The sequence below is a fragment of the Rana temporaria genome, chromosome 1 (genome assembly GCF_905171775.1).
Source record: "Rana temporaria chromosome 1, aRanTem1.1, whole genome shotgun sequence".
In the NCBI taxonomy this organism is placed as follows: Eukaryota; Metazoa; Chordata; class Amphibia; order Anura; family Ranidae; genus Rana; species Rana temporaria.
The window spans coordinates 52,693,242-52,718,697 of NC_053489.1; the positions used below are offsets into that span (position 1 = coordinate 52,693,242).

At 45.1% G+C, this 25,456-nt stretch overlaps 1 protein-coding gene across 2 annotated transcripts in view; it reads right to left on the reverse strand.

Moving 5' to 3' along the window:
• The window catches only part of PDZD2 (PDZ domain containing 2), a 416,595-nt gene that overhangs the window by 259,248 nt on the left and 131,891 nt on the right, over positions 1-25,456 (reverse strand). Inside the window, exon 1 of one of the 2 annotated variants that reach the window (XM_040337929.1) lies at positions 13,776-14,103. The exons of the other annotated variant lie outside the window; for it this stretch is intronic. The gene's annotated coding sequence lies outside the window, so the exon portion shown is untranslated. Of the gene's footprint in view, positions 1-13,775; positions 14,104-25,456 lie in introns of those variants that run through there. 2 annotated transcript variants of the gene reach the window in all.

Consider the following 25,456-nt stretch of genomic DNA (forward strand, 5'->3'; position numbering starts at 1 on the left):
AGCAATTGCAATTTTTATTTTTTATTTTAAATGCGACTTTCACGGAAATACTTGCCCTCATCTCTGTCCCTGGGACAAAGTTCACTCCGTCCTACTGCTGCTCGCCCAGGTTTGAATGATGCCCTTTAACCACTTGAGATCCGCGCTGTAGACGAAAGACGTCCACAGCGCGGCTCTCAAGTGCCGGGTGGACGTCCTGTTTACATTCCCTGGGGGCGCGCAGCGGGGAAACACTGTGCCCGGCTCATCGCTGGGAAGCCGATGCGCGTGCCTGGCGGCCGCGATGTCCCGTCAGGTACCCGCGATCGGCGGTGACAGCAGGGACGTGGATCTGTGTTTGTAAACACAGAGCTCCACGTCCTGTCAGGGAGAGAGGAGACCGATGCTGTGTCCCTTGTACATAGGAACACAGATCGGTCACCTCCCCCAGTCAGTCCCCCTCCACACACAGTTAGAACACACCCAGGGAATACATTTAACCCCTTCCTCACTCCCTAGTGTTAACCCCTTCCCTGCCATTCACATTTATACAGTAATTAGTGCATTTTTATAGCACTGATCGCTGTATAAATGTGAATGGTCCCAAAATTGTGTCAAGTGTCCGATGCGTCCACCGCAATATCGCAGGCCTGACAAAAAAAAAAAAAAACGCAGATCGCCACCATTACTAGTAAAAAAAATATATAAATCTATCCCCTATTTTGTAGGCGCTATAACTTTTGCGCAAACTAATCAATATACGCTTATTGCTATTTTTTTTTACAAAAATATGTAGAAGAATACGTATCGGCCTAAACTGAGGGAAATTATTATTATTTTGAAAAAAAATTGGGATATTATAACAAAAAGAAAAAATATTGGACTCGTGACACTGACTGTTTGCATGCAATGCATATGTATGGATATGAATAGTATATTTCCATATACCGTATTTATCAATGTATACCGCGCACTTTTTTGCCCTGAAAATCAGGGCAAAATCGTGGGTGCACGATATACGCCAATACCCGCGCTGTGCTCCTCTCGCGGTCACGTCCTGTACGTCCTTTACGCGAGAGGAGCCGAGCCTGCCCGAGTGTACTGCGCTCGGTATATGTCGGCGCAGTGGTTCAAACACAGCGCCGGAAGCAGGGATCGAGCGGGGAGGACACCGACGAGGGGCATCCAAACTAAGTATTTATTTATTTTTTACAGGAATTTTTCTTAAAGTTCGGGGGTGCGCGCTATACGCCGGGGGGGGCGTTATAGCAAGATAAAAATACGGTAGTTTCCTTTTGGCTTTCACACTAAACTCCAGCATACAGATGTGAACTAGCTTCACAACACAGAAGGGACTTCTACTTGATATGCATTTTTATGGAGCAAAACATAGGTCCTTGGTGAACCTCACTGCTGAAATATGATGAGAACAGACCCTCAAACAAAGCACACTTGTCCTTTTTGTGCCCCTAACCTCAAATACTCCACATTCCCCCTCCCTACATGCATTCTTACCAAATCCTATGCAATCGGACAGGAAAAAAAAACCTTTTGGCTAGGCATGATGGACAATTGAAGGAAGAGGCCTCATAATTGCAAACTACGGTCACCACCGTGACCATTTATTTTGATGATTGGGCGATTCATGGCCACCCATACAGATGGCGCCTACAGGAAGAATATACATGTGTATGTGTGCATTGTATATGTAATTCAGTCATAAAACCGACATCTACTGTATATAGATGGTAGAGAAGAAGAACTCCCCTCCAGTTTCCTCCTATATGACCGCCTTGTCTTATCTCTTCACATTCCAGGACTTTACATCTCCTGCTGAGATCTGCAGCCACCTAAACGCCATCTGATAACCAAGAGGTTAAATCGGTCCAAATTGTCCCACCGTGAAAACGCATAAACAGGTCTCTACAGGAAGGGAAAGTTTTGTCTCGCAGTGTTTATCTTGCACTTTTGTTTGGAGTCTGAAGAAATCAGTGAATGAAATCTCGAGTCATCCGCAGGAAAAAAAACACACAGGAGGTCACATTAACATACAAAGCCACCAAGGAACGGCGCTTTCTAACCAGCTAGGGCGTGCTACACAGGTCATCACCGCTAATAATAATAATACGGTATAAGAAAGTCACCGCAACACCTCAATCTGAAGACACCTCACCGTTTAGGACCCATTCATACTAAATCGTTGCCTTGTGGGGTCTTAACCACTTAAGCCCCAGACCATTTGGCTGGCCAAAGACCAGAGCACTTTTTGCGATTCGGCACTGCGTCGCTTTAACTGACAATTGCGCAGTCGTGCGACGTGGCTCCCACACACAATTGACGACCTTTTTTTCCCACAAATAGAGCTTTTTTTGGTGGTATTTGATCACCTTTGCGGTTTTTATTTTTTGCGCTATAAACAAAAACAGAGCGACAATTTTGAAAAAATAATATTTTTTACTTTTTATTATAATAAATATCCCCAAAAAATATATAAAAACAGGAAAAAAAATCCTCAGTTTAGGCCGATACGCAATAGGCATTAATTGATTGGTTTGCACAAAAGTTATAGGGGCAGATCCACAGAACAATTACGCCGGCGTATCTCTTGATACGCCACGTAATTTCAAATTTTGCGCGTCGTATCTTTGTTTTGTATCTTCAAAACAAGATACAACTGCATCTCGGCTAGATCCGACAGGCGTACGTCTTAGTACGCCGTCGGATCTAAGCTGCAATTCCTCGGCGGCCGCTAGGTGGCGTTCCCGTCGAATTCCGCGTCGAGTATGCAAATTGGCTAGTTACGGCGATCCACGAACGTACGTCCGGCGCATTTTTTTACGTCGTTTGCGTTCGGCTTTTTCCAGCATATAGTTAAAGCTACTGTTATGAGGCGTACTCAATGTTAAGTATGGCCGTCCTTCCCGCGTAGAAATTAGAAATTTTTACGGTGTTTGCGTAAGTCGTTCTCGAATAGGGATTTGCGTAGAATGACGTCACCGTCGGAAGCATTGGCTTGTTCCGGGTAATTTCGAGCATGCGCACTGGGATACCCCCACGGACGGCGCATGCGCAGTTAAAAAAAAACTTTGTTTACGTCGGGTCACGACGTATTTACATAAAACACGCCCCCATCACAGCCATTTGAATTCCGCGCCATTACGCCGCCAAAGATACACTACGCCGCCGTAACTTACGGCGCGGATTCTTTGTGGATTAAAAAAAAAACTAAGTTACGGCGGCGTAGTGTATCTTAGATACGCTACGCCCGGCGCATAAATGCGCCGCTGTACGAGGATCTGCCCCACAGTGTCTACAAAATAGGGGATATTTTATGGCATTTTTATTAATATTTTTTTTTTCACTAGTAATGGCGGCGATCAACGATTTTTATCATGACTGCGACATTATGGTGGACACATCGGACACTTTTGACGCCATTTTGGAACCAGTCATTGATACAGCGATCAGCACTATAAAAATGCACTGATTACTGTAAAAAATTACACTGGCAGTGAAGGGTTTAACCAGTATGGGCGCTGAAGGGGTTAAGTGTATCCTAGGGATGTGTTCCAACTGTGGGGGGGTGTGGCTACCTCCACTTTAAAAGAGAAGCTTTTTTCCCCAAATCATATTTACCTACGTGGATGCAGAATCGGTCCGATGCTGCATCTGTCCCCCCGCCGGCTCTAGGGACTGAGAACCGAGTGATCAAACACTGCTAGAATCGCTCAGTTCTCAGAGCTCTGTAAGCAGAGAGCTGGTGACCGTCAGTCACGACTGTCTGCTCTGCACCCCCCCCCCCCTTCCCCCATGCTCACTGGAGCGCTGGAATGTGGAGGGGGCAGTAGTGGCTGGCTTAGTCTCTCAGTGGCTCCCAGAGAGGCTGAGCCAGGTGCCGTTTCAGGGTTGTGGGCAGATCCCAACCATATTATTATTGTCGCGATCTTGCCTCAGCCTGGACCGGCTCTGTGAGTACAGGTGACAGGAGTACAGAAGGAACTGTACTCGATCTACGTTCAGCCAAACAAGCTTAGGCTGCATTTCTCCTTTAAGTACCTTATCTGGGTACCAATCTACAAGTTTAGTCGTTTTTACGTGGAACACTTTAAGATTTTAGGGCCAGATTCACGTAGATGAGCGGCGGCATAACGTATCGTAGATACGTTACACCGCCGCAATTTTTCATCGCAAGTGCCTGATATACCAAGCACTTGCGATGAAAACCTACGCCGGCGGCCTCCGGCGCAAGGCGGGCCAATTTAAATGGGCGTGTGCCATTTAAATTAGGCGCGCTCCCGCGCCGGACCTACCGCGCATGCTCCGTTTCCGAACTCCCGCCGTGCTTTGCGCGCCGTGACGTCATTTTTTCGAACGGCGACGCGCGTAGCGCAATTCCGTATTCCCGGACGGCTTACGCAAACAACGTTATTTTTTACATTTTGACACGGGAACGACGGCCATACTTTATACAGCAATACGATTGCTGTGTAAAGTTAAGGCACCAAAAAAAAAACGACTAACTTTGCGATGGGAAACTAGACTAGCGGCGACGTAGCGAACGCGAAAAACCGCCAGGAATCGCCGTAACTCCTAATTTGCATACCCGACGCTGGTTTACGACGCGAACTCCCCCCAGCGGCGGCCGCGGTATTGCATCCTAAGATCCGACAGTGTAAAACAATTACACATGTCGGATCTTATGGCTATCTATGCGTAACTGATTCTATGAATCAGTCGCATAGATAGAACAACAGATACGCCGTCGTATCTGCTCTGTGAATCTGGCCCTAAGATTTTTAACCAACATCACCACAAAGGTTCTAAGGCAGGCCATACACGATTCATTATTTTTTTGTTCAACCCGCTGGTGAACAGATTCCCCTATGGACACATTCAATGTGGATAGGGGAGTCACTACAGCTGAGCTATTGTATTCTATTCTGCTAGCAAGGAGCCTTCTCTGCCGGCAGACTACAATGATCAGTGATGCCGGCTATACCCGTCAGCACTGATTATTCAGGAGAAACCCAAAAGACTGGTTGTACACAAGTCAATCAATAGTGCAACCAGCTAGTTCATACATGGATCAAACATCGGCCAGTCCCTGCTGAATCAGCTAAATTTGGATTCAGGTACGGCTGGCTTAACTCCTGTTATCGCTTATCTTGACTGTATAGCAATTTTCTCCTCCTTGGCCTACCGCTATGCAAACTATCCTCCCTTCAGTCCATAATAAATGCTGTCGCCAGAATTAACAACCTTACCAACCGCTCACCATCTGCTATCCCTCTCTGCCAATCCCTCCACTGTCTTATTTGCCCAACAAATACATTTAAAATACAAACATACAAAGCCATCCATAGCTCAAAATATCACTCAAAACGTCCTTTCTCCTCCCAAGACCTCCTGCTCTCCATCTCCTTTGTCATCTCTTCCCATGCTTGCCTCCAGGACTTCTCCAAAGCCTCTCCTATTGTCTGCAACTCCTTACCCCAATCTGTCCAGCTATCTCCTAGTTTGTGCACCTTTTGGGCAATCCCTGAAAACTCATGTCTTCAGGGAAGCCTTGCCCACAACACCTAACAAAAAGGTTTCCTTTGTCCATAAACTCACATCCGCTCAGTTATTTCCTTTTGTATCACTTGCCCCCTTCCTTTTAGACTGCAAGCTCTCATAAGCAGGGCTCCCCTAATCATCTTGTATTGAATTGTATTGTCACTGTAAGGTCTTTATTTTGTAAAACGCTGCACAAACTGTTGGCACTATAGAAGGGCTCTTTCACACTCATCCGTTTTTTCTTATTTTTTTGCCATAGGGACCTTTCACTCTTATCAATTTTTGATCAGTTCAGTTAAAAAAAAACAAAAAAAAACGCATGAAAATGCACCCCTTCAAATCCTATGGAACAATTCACACTGGTCCATTGCGTTTCAGTTGCCTTTTTAAAAGTTCTGCTTGCTGCATTTTTGAGGCGGAAAAAAAACTGCACCAAAAACACCTCTCTAGCGCAACATGCCTATGGGGAAAAAAATGCATCAAAACACACAGCACAGCGGCAAAAAGGCATGAAAAATGCATGACCAATAAATCCTATTCACACCAGTCAATTGTGGGTCAGTTGCATTTTTATAAGTCCTGCATGCTCTATTACTGGTGTATGTTTGATGCGGTAAATCAAAACTGCGCCAAAAATGCACCTTTCCACTGAAATAAATGGAAAATGCATCAAAAACATGGCAGTTGAGTTACTTGAGCTTTTTTCACAGGTGCAAATGCACTGGAAACACGGCAACAAAGGTATAAGCATTTTTACTGCGTTTTTGCAACATAGCAGTGTGAACGCAGCCTTAATGGTCATGCATTTACTTCTACTTTTCACAAGAGCCCTTTCACACTGCTTTGTTGCAAATACGTTTTTGCCGCAGTGAGTTGCATGTTTGCTGCATTCGTGACTGTGTGATTGTGTTTCATATGTGATTTTTTTTACCGTATCACAAATTCAGCAATCAGGATGTTTAAAAATGCAATGGACCCGTGTGAAGAGTTCCATAGGAATTAAAGGGATGCATTTTTTATGCATTTTTCTTCCGTTTTTTTACACTGAACAAAAACAACTGATCAAAAACTAATCAGTGTGAAAGAGTCCTACATTCTGCATTATAATAATAATAATAATAATAATAATAATAATAATAATAATAATAATAATAATTGATCCAATGTTGTACAATTTTTATTTTTAGGCTGCATTCACACCTTGGCGTATTTACATTCTTGTCTATGGAGATGGTTCACATCTCACTCCGAACGCCGAAACACCGTACGCCTGCCGCCTGAAAACAAGTCCCGGATGGTGAGCGGTTGGTAAGGTTGTTAGTAGTCCCATGAATAAGTTTTTATAACGAAACATGTCGGGGTATTGCCATACAGTCTAATTTTACTAGTGAGTGCTGCGTTTTTGGATGCAGAGTGCGTTTGAGGTTTTTTTATTTAAGTGGATGTGCAGCTGCATCTGACAGAAGTCCATGGCACCGTGAGTAGGAGAATTGGTTTCACTTTTTCTCGCTGATCGGGGGTCCGCCGTGACCGCTTCTCACCATTTTGACGTTTGAAGGAGTTTCTTGATGTGATATTCTGCTGTTTTACAAGATTTTGTTTGTGAGTGCACTGTTTGAAGTTTTATTTTGGTGTGCTATTAAACCTTTGATGGTATCACACTATTTGCACTTCTTTTGTCTCTCTCCGACATATATGTGGAACTGATTGGATGTCATATTTGGATTACATCTTTATTGACGGGAACAACTACATCTGATAAGGTTTTTTGTGCCAAAACACGAGAGTGTGAGGCATACCTATCCGGTGAGTGTCCATTTGATGGGGGAGGAGTCACTGAGCACTGTCGGGTGTGGTGGAAGTTTTTGAAAAAATTTGAAGATCGCAGGATCCTTATACACATGAACTTTGCTTTGTTTGGCCACGTTCTAAATTATTTTTAAAGACTGTCTCTTGCACTTTCAGTGCGTTCACTTCACGTTTAAGTCAATCACGGGTGTTTATTATTACAGTCACAGTTTAGTGTTTATTTCTTAAACTGGATATATTTTGTTTATTATCACTGTATATCATTACATATGGGTTGTAGTAATGTATTTTATATAGTCAAATATGCACAGTTATTTGATAGCGCTGTTTTAATTTGTTGACACTCCTTAGAGAGTTTCATCATCTTACATTCTTTTTGTTCACTTATTATCTTCTAAACAGCAGCTAGGCATCATCCACTCCTCCATAGGCGCAACGGTGGGCGACTTTTTAGGGCGCATTCTATAGATCACCCATTGTTATTAAGACCATGAGTGCCGCCAGCATTGCTGCAGAGGTTGAAGGGGTGGGAGGGAGGGGTTGGCCTGTCAGTGCTCAGACCATACGCCGCACACTGCATCACATTGGTCTGCATTGTCCCAGAAGGAAGCTTGTTCCAAAGATGATGCATCAATTTTAAAAATTGCATTTTTCTCGTCATGAAAAAACGGTCGTGTGTATGTGGCATTAGAGTTTTTCTCTTAGGTTTAGCTATCCTTTTTTATTGCAGTGGGTGTAGGCACGATAGAGGTGCTGCTGTGAAATGTAAGAGATTCAGCACTGAAGAGTTAAATCATGACAAAACCTTATCCAAAGCATCAAGACGTCTTTAGGGACAGATATCTGCCAATAACCAAATGCTGAGCAGTCTGACATTTCTTAAATACTTGTGTCTACAGATAATCCCAGATAGCGAGAAGGTGACCGCTTCAGCAAACAGACTTGCAACCTTTCAATATAAAATGCATCCTATTTTAGGGTTATGGAGGTTTATTGTATTTTATAGCGCTCTCATATTCTGTAGCAGAAAGATGCACCAATTATAGCCAATTTGACCAAATGTGTCTCTCTGGAGGATCTGCAACATCCAGTGGGAACACAAATATGGGGGGGGGGGGGGGGGGCATAAAAAAGTAGACTAAAAAAATCTGCCACCACTAAAGTTGGCCATACACTAGTAGAATTTTTTTGTTTTAACCACTTGAGCTCCAGTTTTACCCCCTTTATGAACAAAACATTTTTTGCTGGTCATGCAACACTGTATGCAAATAAAAAGTATGTAATTTCTTTGCTCAAATAGAGCTCTTTTGGTGGTATTTGAACACCACTGGGTTTTTTATTTTATTATAAGGAGGATGAAAAAACGTTTGCAAAAAAAAATGTGCTATAAAACAGTAAAAAAAAAAAAAAAAAATCGAGTTTCTTCATTAATTTAAGTAAAATGTATTCTGTTACATGTAAAAAAAAAAAAAAAATCATAAGTGTATATTACCGTAATTGGTTTGTGTGAAAGTTATAGCGTCTACAAATGATGGTATATATACATATATATATATATATATATATATATATATATATATATATATATATATATATATATATATATATATATATATATATATATATATATATATATATATATATGTGTGTATATATGTGAACGTGACCCATAGGAAACCATGTCAAATGGCCTGCTAAGGGTCTCTTTCACGCGACTAGCTATTTGTAGCTAAATACATTACAGGTGAACGAAGAGCAATTATTCCTGTTCCAGTGACAACCCACTTTAGGTCTTGGCTACAAGGACAGCTCCCCACCGGGGACACAGCAATTAAAACCTGTTAGGGGTCCTTTTTTTAAACGTTTATTGCAGAACCCCAAAATATGAATTCCCAATCCATCACATTTCGATATTTGGCACACTGGAGGCTTCCGACAATATCAAAGCCTACATAAGCTGAAGCTATGCCGCTAGGATTTTTATAGCAGATGTTTCCAGCAACCCCCGAGTGTGTATTTATGTTACACAATAAAATGTGTTTAGACTGATGCCAGCACCAACAAGAATGAGCTGAAATGTTTACCAAGTAACCATTTGGTGCTATCCGCTCACTGAATTTGTTCAATCCAAGATTTAAACTAACAAGCATTACTGCTTCTTAAATATGACACCCCTACAGGCACCACAGGGCAGCATGGTGACTGAGCCGTTTGCATGCAGCTTCGGAATCTTGGCTTCCATGCCATGCGGTTTCCCTGGGAGCTCCAGATTCTTCCACAAAATCACACTAGTAGGTCGACTGGCTCTAGTCCTAATTTTGGTAGTTCGACTGGCTCTAGTCCTAATTTTGGTAGTTTGACTGGCTCTAGTCCCAATTGCAGAAGGTTTACTGGCTCTAGTCCTAATTTTTGTAGATTGACTGGCTCTAGTACCAATTTTGGTAGGTTAACTGGCTCTAGTACCAATTTTGGTAGGTTGACTGGCTCTAGTACTAATTTTGGTAGGTTGACTGGCTCTAGTACCAATTTTGGTAGGTTGACTGGCTCTAGTACCAATTTTGGTAGGTTGACTGGCTCTAGTACCAATTTTGGTAGGTTGACTGGCTCCAGTACCAATTTTGGTAGGTTGACTGGCTCCAGTACCAATTTTGGTAGGTTGACTGGCTCCAGTACCAATTTTGGTAGGTTGACTGGCTCCAGTATCAATTTTGGTAGGTTGACTGGCTCCAGTACCAATTTTGGTAGGTTGACTGGCTCCAGTACCAATTTTGGTAGGTTGACTGGCTCTAGACCTAATTTCAGTGGGCTGATTGGCTCTAGTCCCTATTTTAGTAGGCTGACTCGCACTAGTCAATTTCGGTAGGTTGACTGGATCCAGTCCTATTTTCAATAGTCCGACTAGCTCTAGCCCCAATTACAGTAGGTTGACCGGCTCTAGTCCTAATTACAGTAGGTTGACCGGCTCTAGTCCTAATTTTGGTAGTTCGACTGGCTCTAGTCCCAATTGCAGAAGGTTTACTGGCTCTAGTCCCAATTGCAGAAGGTTTACTGGCTCTAGTCCTAATTTTTGTAGATTGACTGGCTCTAGTACCAATTTTGGTAGGTTGACTGGCTCTAGTACCAATTTTGGTAGGTTGACTGGCCCTAGTACCAATTTTGGTAGGTTGACTGGCCCTAGTACCAATTTTGGTAGGTTGACTGGCCCTAGTACCAATTTTGGTAGGTTGACTGGCTCTAGACCTAATTTCAGTGGGCTGATTGGCTCTAGTCCCTATTTTAGTAGGCCGACTCACACTAGTCAATTTCGGTAGGTTGACTGGATCCAGTCCTATTTTCAATAGTCCGACTAGCTCTAGTCCTAATTACAGTAGGTTGACCGGCTCTAGTCCTATTTGCGGAAGGTTGACCGGCTCTAGTCCTATTTGCGGATGGTTAACTGGCTCTAGTCCTATTTGCGGAAGGTTGACTGGCTCTAGTCCTATTTGCGGAAGGTTGACTGGCTCTAGTCCTATTTGCGGAAGGTTGACTGGCTCTAGTCCTATTTGCGGAAGGTTGACTGGCTCTAGTCCTATTTGCGGAAGGTTGACTGGCTCTAGTCCTATTTGCGGAAGGTTGACTGGCTCTAGTCCTAATTACAGTAGGTTGACTGTCTCGAGTCCTATTTTTCTACTGTGCCGTGACAGCTTCCAAGCTTGTGCTGACAAAGAGCCTTTCATCAAAAACTGAGATGATGCCCCTAATTCAGATATCTTTCTGGAATCTACATTGACATCTATATACACACAAAAATGTTCCCTCTTCACCTCAGACTCACGAACCATGTAGTCTCACTCGTCTTGCCCAAAATGATATCTACAATGAGAGAGATGAGAGTCATGATGGGAGGTGGGTGAAGCTGGAATCACAGGTACAGGGATCCCGATACAGACATCCCCAAGAACCAGAGAGCCATTCAAGCCACCAGCAAATATATTTGAATAGAATATAAATATAAATAGAATAGAATAGAATAGAATAGAAATAGAAATAGAAGGATCCGACTCAGCTGGACTAATCTTTAGAAATCAAAGTCTCTGAATCCCAGAGTCAGTTTTGTGTTTTGGAAAGAAGTCACAGATTTTTCAGTAACGACAGCTACCCTTCAGCACAAACAAAATGGTGATTAATGGAGCCTTATTACCCAAAACTGGGTAATTACATTTTTTTTATAGAAATTAGGGAGTTCGGATGTACTCCCACGAGGCATGGTTGCTTTGTACCATGTCTGAGTACAATTGCTCCCCCCACAGGTCTGCGCTCACGATATTCTGGACCAAAACATGCTTACATCATCACCTCCGCCAGCCAACCCCCCCAGTGCTCCTTTCCATGCCGGAGTCCAATTGAACCGTACCCCAGACCATCTGTTCCAGGCACCCCAGGCATGGTACAGAGTGATCACACTACACAAACTGAACCTCAGAGGTGAAGCATGCTCGGGCACAGTTCTTCCACCTAGTGAGAGTACCCTTGAAACATCTCTTATCGCCACTCAGGGATTGTACCGATGAGATCTCTGCACCAAGTTCCCAGGTTGGTACACTGGTACTTTTGGCGTTTTAAAGCCAAAGAATGCAACAAGTGGATCTGGAACACCCAAAAATGACCGGGATGCCTTAAAACCCAAAAGGCGAACAAGTGGGGAGCCGGGAACCCAGGTCTGGGGACCATGGTGCTAGAGCAACTAAGATTTTAAAAGTCAGGAGGAGAACCCTGATCCCAGCCATAGTGAACATTTCACTTAGAGGTGTAGTGACCCTTTAATTCTCATTTATTGACCACGATGTATTGAGAAACGGTTACTCCCATGGATCTTGTATAGTATCGGCATAGATTTACTTACTCCCATGGATCTTGTATGTATAGTATAGGAGTAGATTTACTTACTCCCATGGATCTTTGTATAGTATAGGAGTAGATTTACTTACTCCCATGGATCTTGTACAGTATAGGAGTAGATTTACTTACTCCCATGGATCTTGTATAGTATAGGAGTAGATTTACTTACTCCCATGGATCTTGTATAGTATAGGAGTAGATTTACTTACTCCCATGGATCTTGTATAGTATAGGAGTAGATTTACTTACTCCCATGGATCTTGTATAGTATAGGAGTAGATTTACTTACTCCCATGGATCTTGTATAGTATAGGAGTAGATTTACTTACTCCCATGGATCTTGTATAGTATAGGAGTAGATTTACTTACTCCCATGGATCTTTGTATAGTATAGGAGTAGATTTACTTACTCCCATGGATCTTGTATAGTATAGGAGTAGATTTACTTACTCCCATGGATCTTTGTATAGTATAGGAGTAGATTTACTTACTCCCATGGATCTTGTATAGTATAGGAGTAGATTTACTTACTCCCATGGATCTTGTATAGTATAGGAGTAGATTTACTTACTCCCATGGATCTTTGTATAGTATAGGAGTAGATTTACTTACTCCCATGGATCTTGTATAGTATAGGAGTAGATTTACTTACTCCCATGGATCTTGTATAGTATAGGAGTAGATTTACTTACTCCCATGGATCCTGTATAGTATAGGAGTAGATGTACATACTGCCATGGATCCTGTATAGTATAGGAGTAGATGTACATACTGCCATGGATCTTGTATAGTATAGGAGTAGATTTTCTCTCTTCATTGACAAACAGATCTAGCTCTTTTAAAAGCAAAGTATTTTGTCCACGAGCAAAAGTAACCGGTTTGCCGCCAAGGAGAAACAGGCAAGCCGTAGCTTTCCCGCACACCCCTGCCACACTGACCACCTAAAAAAGCAAATTTTAACCCAAATCCCATGTTGCAATAATGTAGCTTGATGATTGGCTGCTTAGGTAATGAGCGCAGAATTTGTGGGAGGAGTGTCGCATGTTCCCCTATAGCTGGGTATAGCCTAGAAAAGGGAGGCGGGCACAGATAAGACAAGTGTCACCTATGGGCCAGTTTCAGGCACGAAGTCCCAAAAAATGTAGGGTTCCAGAGTTTGAGGCGCTCCAAAGATCGCAGCACGGTCCTGGTCATAGGAAAGAGTTAATGTGCCTAATACAGGTTTGCTGTAAACAATTGTAATAGAAAGTCCGGGGGAGCTATTGCAAGTCCAAGAAAACTTCCAGGGACAATCCTTACAGGAGCCGATCTTCCAGACGTGGAAACTCAGGACTGTCAACAGGCATTAAAACGCTGCTGGAAATCATTTTGTAATGTTATCGTTGCTGATCTGTGACAAGTAAAGGGATCTAAAAAGCTATAAAAACACAAAAAAAAAAGCCTAAGAAGTAAAGCACAGCTGCATCACTCAGTGGGACAAACTTTGCAAAGTACAAAATCCTGCAGGACACATTCCCTTGTGTTTTGCAATCATCTGATCAATGATCACCTACCTTATTAATAGGAATTTCCTTTAGTCATTGTGTCTGGCAGTGTCAGGAGCCCAGCAATCCATCCGGGTTTGGTCATGGTGTGTACAGAACATTGGGAATGTCATCGATAAATCTCCGCACTGAGCTGAGCGCAGCTATGCTGCTCCATACATCCTGTCTCCTTCCAGTTGTGAAGAGACTGAGCAGCAGCTGCCTTGTGCATCCCTCTCCTGCCCCCACAGCTACTGTACAGCCGCCACACCTACTGCATAGTCCTCCGATGATTAACCCTGCTGCTCAGACTTGGAGGATCAATGCCATCCGACGACCTGCCACAACTAGACTGAGGACTTCCCATACACCACAGCAAGTGTGCAAAACAAAAACTCATCTTCAGAAAAATAAAAAGCTGCCCAAAAAAGGCTCATTATTATGAAGTGCATTTAACCACTTGCTTACTGGGCACATAAACCCCCTTCGTTCCCAGGCGAAATTTCAGCTTCCGGCACTGCGTCGCTTTAACTGACATTTGCGCGGTCGTGCGACTTGGCTCCCAAACAAAATTGACGTCCTTTTTTCCCCACAAATAGAGCTTTATCTTGGTGGTATTTGATCACCTCTGCGGTTTTTATTTTTTGCGCTATAAACAAAAAAAAGCGACAATTTTAAAAAAATATATATATTTACTTGTTGCTATAATAAATATCCCAATTTTTTAAAAAAAAACAATTTTTTTTCTCAGTTAAGGCCGATACGTATTTTGACGTATTTTTGTAAAAAAAATCAAAAAAAATATCGCAATAAGCGACTGGTTTGCGCAAAAGTTATAGCGCCTACAAAATGCGGAACAGAATTATGATTTTTTTTTAATTATTATATTTTTACTAGTAATGGCGGCGATCTGCGATTTTTATTGGGACTGCGATATTGTGGCGGACGTATCGGACACTTTTGACACAAATTTGGGACCATTCACATTTATACAGCGAACAGTGCTATAAAAATGCACTGATTACTGTATAAATGTGACTGGCAGGGAAGGGGTTAACACTAGGGGGTGAGGAAGGGGTTAACTGTGTATCCTGGGTGTGTTCTAACTGTGTGGGGGGAGGGGGTGACTGGGGGAGGTGACCGATGCTGTGTCCCTATGTACAAGAGACACAGATCGGTCTCCTCTCTTCTGACAGCATGTGGAGCTCTGTGTTTACACACAGAGCTCCACGTCCCTGCTGTGTTCCCGACGATCGCGTGTACCCGGCGGACATCGCGGCCGCCAGGTACACGCATCAGCTCTTCAGCGATGAGCCGGGACAGTGTTTACCAGCTGCGCGCGTGCGCGCGCGCGCACACCCCCCCAGAGGCACGCGCGGGTAATGCACTTTAAAAGACGTCCACTTGGCACTTGAGAGCCGCGCTGTTGACGTCTTTTGTCAATAGCGCGGGTCTCAAGTGGTTAAAGGGAACTTTGAGGGCCCCTTTAATTTTGTGCGTCCTGTAATGCATGTTTGGATTGGACTCACTTTTTGAAGTGGAAGTAAAAAAGTCAAGCCGCGTACACAAGATCATTTTTCAGCATGAAAAAATACATAGTTTTTCAGCATGTCGAAAAAACAATGTTTTCCTAACTTCGCAATTAAAACGATGTTGCCCACACACCATTGTTTTTAAAAAATGATCTAGCAAAGCGCGGTGACGTACAACACGTACGACGGCACTCTAAAGGGGAAGCTCTACTCGCCTTTGGGCTGCTTTAGCTGATTCCGTGTTAGTAAAAGACGATTTGCGCTTTTTTGTCTGTTACAGCGTGATGAATGTGCTTACTCCATAATGAACGGTAGTTTTACCAGAACGAGCGCTCCCGTCTCATAACTTGCTTCTGAGCATGCGCAGATTTTTTACGTAGTTTTAGCCCACGCACGATCATTTTTTACACAACCAGAAAAACGACATTGTTTAAAACTACGTTAAAAAATGCAGCATGTTCAAAAAAAATGTTTGTTGTTTTTCAGAACCTGAAAAATGATGTGTAGCCCACACACCATCATTTTAAATGGCGTTTTTGAAAAACAACGTTTTTTTCATGGCGAAAAATGATCGTGTGTACGCGGCATCACACTTTTTTTTTTTTTTTTTGACAGGTAGGGCTTTAGGACTCTATGGGGCCGATTTACTAAAACTGGAGAGCGCAAAATCTGGTGCATCTCTGCATAGAAGCCAATCAACTTCCAGTTTTTTTTTTTGTCAAAGCTTTATGCGGAGTTCACACTGGTGCGATGACAAACATTGCATGTGATTCGCGCCGCATTGCTGTGCACATCATACACGGTTTGTATGGCTGAAATCGCATCCGGATCAAAATCATAGCTACCAACTGTCTCCGATTTGGATGCACTGTCCCTGATTTGGAACAAAGTCCCTGTGTGCCTCCTTCCTCCTCATCTGTCCCTCATTTTGGTCCAAACCAGTTGTATATAAAATGCACTTTTTGGCTTTCAAAAAGTGTTTCTCAGCGCTAAAACTCATCCAAATTCTAAAATTGTTGCATTTATACATTTTAAATGCCAGTATAAAGCAACAGTAGTGCGGGGGAGCCCTTGTGGGCTTAACCAATTTTTTTTTGTATAATTATTCTTTAACCAGTTTAGGCCGATACGTATTCTTCTACATATTTTTCGTATATTGATTGGTTTGCGCAAAAGTTATAGCGTTTACAAAATAGGGGGTATTTTTATGGCATTGTTATTAATATATTTTTTTTACTAGTAATGGCGGCGATCAGCAATTTATTTTCGGTACTGCGACATTATGGCGGACACTTCTGACACATTTTTGGGACCATTGGCATTTTTATAGCGATCAGAGCTATAAAAATGCATTAGATTACTATAAATAATATAATGCCACTGGCAGTGAAGGGGTTAACACTAGGGGGCGGGGTTAAGTATGTTCCCTGGGTGTGTTCTAACTGTAGGGGGGGTGGCCTCACTAGGGGAAATCACTGATCTTCTGTTCATACATTGTATGAACAGAAGATCAGCATTTCCCCCCCCCCCCCCCTGAAAGGACCGGGAGCTGTGTGTTTACACACACAGCTCCCGGTCCCCGCTCTGTAACGAGCGATCGCGCCCGCCGGGCACGTGCACGGGAGCGAGTGGGGGACCTGCGAGAGAGCCGACGTAGAGCTACGGGCTCTCGCGCAGGGGAGCCGACCTGCCGCCGTAAAACAACGGCAGCTGGTCAGCAAGTAGTTAAGTGGGCGTGTTAGGGGGTGTGTGCCCTATGCCTACATAACTTTGCTAGGTGTTCCTTATTCCTAGAGCGGTATTATCTCTCTGTTCCTCATTCCCATCTCAAAAAGTTGGGAGGTATGAAAAATGGTGCAGGACCCTTTTTTTTGGTCCGCAGTGGAATCTGATGGGTCTGAACACCCATGCGGACCGATTCTAAAGTTTACGCTGTGTTCTACGAACCGATCTGGGGGTGTTATTAACTTTATACTGACACCCGCAGCTGTCCACAGAGAGCAGTACGAACTGCAGACATCCCAAGTCTCCCACAAATTGTGGACACCCGCGAGCACCAGGTGATCTCCCTGCTGAGCCTGTCACTCAGCCACAGACAGAGCAGCCCAAGTGGCCGAATGGAATACGGCCGCAGTAGCAGCTCAGGCTGCTCTGTCTTCGGTCTGTGGCTGAGTGACAGGAGGAGGTCATGACGTCCCCGTCTGTGCAAGGTGGAGAACCTTAAAGTCCCACCTCAGAGATAGATGGAACACTGACCCAATGCATTTCATGGGCACTGGCCAGGCTGCATTGCTCCGGCACTGGCAAGGCTGCATTGCTCCGGCACTGGCAAGGCTGCATTGCTCCGGCACTGGCAAGGCTGCATTGCTCCGGCACTGGCAAGGCTGCATTGCTCCGGCACTGGCAAGGCTGCATTGCTCCGGCACTGGCAAGGCTGCATTGCTCCGGCACTGGCAAGGGGAGGCGGTTTAAGGTCAGCACAAAGAGTCACCTCCCCGAAATGAGTTTTTGCAGGTTGGGATGTCTGGAACTGCCTGCGAGTCAGGTGCGATGTGGGAACCTGCATGGGAATCGCTGTGGTTCCCGCAGTGCAATGTGAACCCAGCCTTCGGCCCCTTTCACACTGGCGCAGTCTGCCAGTTGATTCGCCCGCTCAGCAGGGGATCTCTCCGCTGATGATCCCCACAGAGCAGGTGGATGACAGGTCAGTGCACACTTTGCTGATGCAGATTGGAGACGGACAAAGCCCTCTGTCCTCTATGACCTGTCAGATGGAAACAGACTGCCTGTCCATCATTCGATCAGATCCACCGGATCCACCCTTTCCCCATCCGTCTGTTTTTAGCGGACAGATCGGATGTTGGTGGACACATGTCCGCTGACATCCGCCGCTCCATGGAAAGCAATGGATGGTCCAATCGGGTCCGTCTGAAAAACTGACAGGTCCGTGTGAAAGGGACCTAACTGAACAAGCTGACGTTAGAAGTGGATTGGCTATCATGCACAGCTGCACCGGAATTTGCACTCTCCAGTTTTAGTAACCCACCGGTCACACCTCTGGTCACAACAGTTTCAAAATCGCATGACAAGTTGCACCCCATTTTCCGCATTGGAAGTGGTCCAAATCAGTGCGACTGACGAACCAATTTTGAAAAGAAGTTCCTGCACTACTTTTTGCAAGTTCAGGTGCGACTTGCATAGACATCTGTGCATGAAGTCTTCCAAGTGGCACCTGAAGTAGCACTGAAATGCTACTTTGAAATTGTGCGACTTCAAGTGAAGTCACGTGATTTCAATGTCGTGATCGGTGTGACCGCGGTCTAAATCCACTCCTGTATGTCCCGTGTGTCACAATTGCCTTTCCCTGCCTGTCAGCGTTTTTGTGCATATGCAGCTCAGCGTACAGTCCCAGCACAGTTCTGTGCCAGGACAAAGTAGCTCCTGCCAAGTTATGTCATTCTGACCAATCATGAGGCTAAAGATTCGGAAACTGGACAAAGACTGGAAGTAGAAGGAAGCACTGGCAACGGACTGGATCAGTGCTGGAAGCGATCGCTTGCAAGTTAAGTCTGCGATAATTTACAAATATGCTGTGCATACTACGCCATCAGCTCCTGGGGTGCCAACATTTTTCTGTTGTGGTACGGTGCAGGAGTGGGCGCAAAGTTCTGAACACACAGCGGCTGCATTCGGATCTGTGCACCCATTTCTGCCCGCATGTCAGATTTTGACACGCAACTGTGCCCACGCAGCCACTGTGCGTATTTCCGAGGTGGATTCAGACGCAGCAAAAAGCAGCTCAGCACAGGACGAGTCTCAGCGCCCATCTAAATGAGCCTTAAGACAAGCTTCTTTAGCCTGGGTTCACATTTGTGCAATGCAGACACCGCATGCGATTCGCACATGAATCGCACTGCATTCTCACGCACATCACATGCGATGTCTGTGGGGTTTGCGATTTCAGCCATACATTTTATATGGCTGAAATCACTTTGTATCCAAAATGGTGCAGGACCCTTCTTTTTCCCCTTCACCTGAATGGCATCACATGGGCGTTCGCAAAAAAGGTGCAATTTAGAGGATCCTAGTACGGTCCTGGCATTTTCAGGGCCTCAAGAAATGAGTACATTGGTATTGATCATATTTCAGATGCATATCAGTTTGTGGACGCTAGAACTTTCACACAGACTAAATAATATGCATGGATTTAGGTTATTTGCACTAAAGAAATGTGCCAGGGAATCAGGGCCGGCCTTAGGTGTTCAGGCGCCCTGTGCAAGCTAATCCTGTGGCAGACCCCCCCCCCCCCCATCTTCCCCCCATCGCCCCCTGGTCACCTAAACATACACAAAGAGGACCCCTTTACATTACAAAGTACCCTGCATCACTGGACCCCTTTACATTGCACAGCACCCTGCATCACTGGACCCCTTTACATTACACAGCACCCTGCAGCTCTGCACCCCCTGCATGTTACACAGACCCCCCTTCAGTGTATCCACCCCTTCAATGCAGACCCCCCCATTCAGAGTAGCCCCCCTCCCCCGTTGCCGGTCTGACACCCCCCCCCCCAGTGTGTGGTATGCACCCACCCCCCCCAGTACGCCTCTGGATGGCCGCACGGCGCCCCTGTTGCCCATGGCGCCCTGTGCGGCCGCACAGCTCGCACACCCAAAAGGCCGGCCCTGCAGGGAATACACTTTGGTCTAAATGTATACAAAATAATGATCGATTTTCTAAATTTTATAACAGAAACAAAGAAAGGTGCTTTTTATTTTTTTCAAAATTTTTAGGGCTAGATTCAGTAAGAATCGCCTATCTTTAGGCGGGCGTAGCGTATCTCACATACGCGACGCCGCCGTAACTTTGAGAGGAGAGTCCCGTATTCTGAAAGAATTTGCGCCCGAAGTTACGGCGGCGTAGCGTAAATGTCCCGGCGTAAGCGCACCTAATTCAAATTGTGAAGAGGTGGGCGTGTTTTATGTAAATAAAGCCTAACCCCACGTAAATGACGTTTCTAACGAACGGCGCATGCGCTGTCCGTGAACGTATCCCAGTGCGCATGCTCCTAATTACGCCGCAAATAGTCAATGCTTTCGACGTGAACGTAAATTACGCAAAGCCCTATTCGCGAACGACTTTCGCAAACAACGGAAAATTTTACGCTGTCGCCTCATATAGCAGGGGTAACTTTACGCCGGAAAAAGCCTTACGTAAAACGACGTAAAAAAATCCGCCGGGCGCACGTACGTTTCTGAATCGTAACTAGCTAATTTGCATATTCTATGCGGAAATCAACGGAAGCGCCACCTAGCGGCCAGCGTAAATATGCAACTAAGATACGACGGCGTAGGAGACGTACGCCGGTCGTATCTTAGCAAATATTTAAGCGTATCTCAATTTGAGCATACGCTTAAAGATACGACGGCGCAGATTCGGACTTACGATGTATCCACTGATACGCCTGTCGTAAGTCTTTGTGAATCTAGCCGTCTTTGCCTTATTTAGAAAAAAAACAAAACAAACCCCAGCAGTGATCAAATACCAGTTGCTGTGTCCCTGGGTGGGTAAAGCACAGGTTTACTTTATAGTCGCACAGCCAATCATATCACTTCATTATAATAAACAAGAGATCGTCCGCTTCAATAAAGGAAGGATGATTGGAAATGATAGAGCCACTTGTTACACTCGCCACTTCTCATATGACATCAACAAATAACATCAATGACCAAAGATGAATCACAAGGTGAGGCACAAAGACAGCTATAAATACACGGAGGAGGAGCGCATTCATGCAAAGCCACTGATTAAAGCGCACCTTCAGTCATTTTTTTTTACTTTCCATCTATTAAATCTCCTGCCCTTGTTGTTGTTTTAACTTTGGATAGTAAATTTTTTTTTTTTTCTGCCAGTAAATACCTTATACAGCCCACTTCCTGTTTGGTCATTAGCCTAGGCTTATGACATCATGCACAGCTCTCTTGTGAGAGTTTGCCTGGAAGGGAGGGGGATGAGTCATAAGAGGACCAATCAGAGCTGCAGAGCTAGAGGTGTGTGTGTAAATCCAGGAAGTGACCTTCAGCTGCCCAGAGTTAAAATGGATGCAGCCAGACTCAGCGGAGGGAGATTTCTGCAGCATATTTGGCAAGTACAGAATCATAGTATATAAAAATTATATGCATTAGTGATTAGAGGGAAGCTGCAGAATGGCAAAGATATTTGTATTACAAATTATGTGAGCAGACTGCAGTTCCTCTATAATATTCGGGAGGGAGGGGCGAGAGGAGAACTTCCACTTGAGTCGCCTAGGCGGTCAGAGCAAAAGAGAGAGCTGGGTACCTGTCAAAACTAGGTACCTGCCCCCCCCCCCCCAAAAAAAATGACATGCCAAATGTGGCATAACAGGGTGTCAGGAGTCCTTAAAGCAGAAGTTCCACTTTTGGATGGAACTTGTCTTCAAACTAAATTTATCTCACACACAGCAGAAAAGTTAACAATAAACAACGCATATGAACTGTAAATACAAGAGTACATATAAATCCTACACTGATTTTGAGTGCACTGAATAGGGACAAACAGGAGTATGGCACCCCTTTAACTAGCAGACAGCCAAGGTTCTGGGATGGCTAAATTTAGGGCAGTTTTTAGTCCCAAATCTCTACTATTGAGGCCGCTGGTGCTGCGAACTACATGCCCCATGGTCCTTTGCTGCTCCTGCTGGGATTGGTTCTCTCCCCCTGCCAATGAGGAAGCAGAGAGGATGGCTGTGTCCTCCCCAAGTGTTGCCCGCATACTTAAGAGTGAGGAGGAGAGGACGAAGTGTCCCTATCATCCTGCCTGTGTCCATGTGTGCCTCAGGCGGTAGCGGAAGATGTGGGTCCGCTGGAGGGCCGTCAGAGAATGTCCCGAGACATGCAGGCAGGTTGATCTCTTATTTTTGTGGCGGTAAAGATAGGCAAAAATAGCCAGGTCATGGAAGTCAGCAGTGATGCCTATAGATTTGGTACGGCTTTTCGCAATACTGAACGACAAACTCAAGCTGTTTGAGATTCTATATCTATTGGAAGACAGCCGGGCTTATAGGTTAAGATATGGGTCTGGATCAGGGGAGGGCTGGCAGACTTAGGCCTGGGGGGCAAGTCCAGTCAAGTGGCCCATAAAGCGTGGAAAAGTGATGGATCGAGGAAAACAGTCTAAGATTTTTCATGATCACAAGAGTCTGCACAGAGCCTCCCCTTACATCAGAGTCCGCACAGACCCCATATACATCAGATCTGATGTAAGGGGTGTTCTGAGAAACTTGATTTCAGCCTGCCCCCTCCCCTTTAACAAAGCCCACAGAGCACCCCTTTTTATACACTGGGAGGCAGGAGAGACTAGAGAGGGTGAGCTTACCAGGATGGAGGCTGAGGCGCAGGCAGGCTGTCTGATGCTTTTTTTGGTTCAAACTTCCTGTCCAGTGCCGACACATGCCCGGGGAGTGTGGGCAGGGCAGACTCAGAAGGAGGAGGAGCAGATGAGCTCTATCTCTCCTTGTGTCTGTGCAGAGAGAGAAGGGGATGTCAGCGCTGGTGTGCGCTGAGGCTGAGCTATGTGTGAAACGAGACAAAGCTCAGCTCTGCAGCCATCTACCTCGGAGCTGACACAGGCACGGCTGCACAGTGGGAGGTGAGCAGCAGCCGTGACCTGTGTTAACAGAGCTCCAGCAGGCATATTCCTGCTCTGCAAAAACAGCATTTGGTAGTGGCAGTCGGTGGCTGTGCATAGTGTCACCAGCCCGGGGGGAGATTTCCACCCTGCTCCCCCTGCCAGCCCTCCCCTGGTCTGGATTGGAGCAGTTGGCACATCCTTCCCTCTATTTTTTTCTATTCTTTCTCTAGTCCTTTTCGGTTTGTCCCCTTTCTTCTGGGAGACAAAGTCCCTTTACTGATTGCGTGACTTTCGGGTTGCGGAGGTTGTCGGGAGCCACGTATTCTGCCAGTGCACTAGACTGTGGAGTGTGTATTCGGCTAATGGGATAGAGGTCTCCTGAGGACAATTAGCTGTGAAGGTCACATTGTTCCTCTGTGGTTTACGGTCAAGATAAAGTGGCCAACATGCCCTTAGGCACGTTTAAGTTGGCAAGTACCATGGTAGTAAGATTTAGTTATCTTTGTGCATGAGGCTAGGCTCACCGCAACCATGAACTTCCGTTGTAATGTGATGGTATTTATCTTTATTTATGCAAGTTTATAGAGATGTGTGGCTTGGCATTACCCCAAGGTTATCCTATAATACGATTTATACCTTTCTCTTGTAAAATACTTTTTAATAAACTGGAAACAAAAGTGAAGGTAAAAGAGAATCATACATTTTGGGTTGTCCCTGGAAAAGTGATAGAGGGTGAAATCTGCCAATGGGGACACTAGTTTTGGTGCTCTGGGGGTCCCCAAGGCATTTAATTAATTTGTACAGATTTCCTCTCAATTCCTATTCTGGTTATGGGACAGGAAGCGAAGGGGAATCTCCACAGATGGCAAAAATAAACCAACAGTGGTTATAACCTCCTTGCCTATACTTCTACACCATGGGTCTTCAAACTACGGCCCTCCAGCTGTTCAGGAACTACAATTCCCATCATGCCTAGTCATGTCTTTGAATGTCAGAGTTTTACAATGCCTCATGGGATGTGTAGTTCCGGAACAGCTGGAGGGCCGTAGTTTGAGGATCCCTGTTCTACACCATCAAATTCAGTGGGGGAATTCAACAAACCAATACAGTGGAACCTTGGATTACGAGCATAATCCGTTCCAGGAGAATGCTCGTAATCCAAAGCACTCGCATATCAAAGCGAGTTTCCTCATAGAAGTCAATGGAAACCAAAATAATTAGTTACATATTGACTTCTATGGCATGCAATACCGCATGTGGCCAGAAGTATGGGGGCACCAGAGAGCCTCAGAAATACTCGGGGACAGCTCGGCTGAACTCATAAAACCTTCGGAAACGCTCAGGAACAAAAGTATCTGCTCTGCTCCGGCGCCCCCGCACCTCTGGCCAAATGTCTTATTGCACTGCTGTGCCTTGAATCCTGCTCGTTTTGAGAGACAACATTCGCAAACCGAGTAAGGATTCTCCCCAAAAAATGCTCGTATTGCGAAACGCTCGTTAACCGCGTTAAAGGTTTTACTGTATAAAAACATTCGGCTTGGTCAGATTTCACAGGGCTATGGATTTTTCAACGGTGAGTCACTGTTAGTTAAAGCAGAACTACACCTTAAAGGGGAAGTTGAAGTCCCCCTCTCTTCAGACCCCACCACACGTCATTTTTTTTGGAGGGGGCAGGTATCTATTTTTGGACAGGTACCCACTACTACTTTAGCTAGGATTGCCTAGGTGATGCCAGTGGAAGTTCACGCCCCCCCCCTTCACCCGCAGCTTTCCAAGATATGTCACAGATCCGTGGGGATACATCACAGACAGGTGGGATCTGTGATGTATCCTAGAAAGCTGTGGGACCACACAGCAGCTACCCACACTGTGGCCCCTTTCACACAGGCTTTCCAATCAGGTCCACCTGTCAGTTTTTCAAGGGGACTTGATCGGACGCGTCATTCACTCCAATGGAGTGGCGGATCTCAGACATGTCCGCTGACACCCACTGCTATCTGATCCTGTCCATGAAATCCAGGTGGATGGAGACCCTATTTTCCATCCGTCTGGTGGATTGGATGAAAACAGACAGGTGGTCTGCTCTCATCTGATCTCCCCATAGAGGAGAGCGAAACTCTTACAGGTCAGGCTTAGTACACTGACCTGTCATCCACATGCTCAGCGGACCCCACATGTGAAAGGAACCTAAAGAGGCCAGCACTGGGCAGGGCCATCTTAATGCAAGGGCACTCCTGGGCAATGTCCAGGGCCCCCAGGAACATGGGGGCCCCACAACAATCTTGCATTACATCATACTTGACAACTGTCCCTGATTTGCTGGGACAATCATGCTTTTTACTAAACTGTCCCGATATGGTTGTGTCCCGGGAAGTGTCCCAGAACCTATACTGTGCCCTCCTGAGCCCAGTATTGTTCACTCCTGACCCCCCGTACTGTGCCCTTTGTGTTGACTAGTCTGATTTATGGAATGTTTTCCCTTTGTTAAATATATTTTATTGAAAGTATTAATGAATATATGTTTAATTC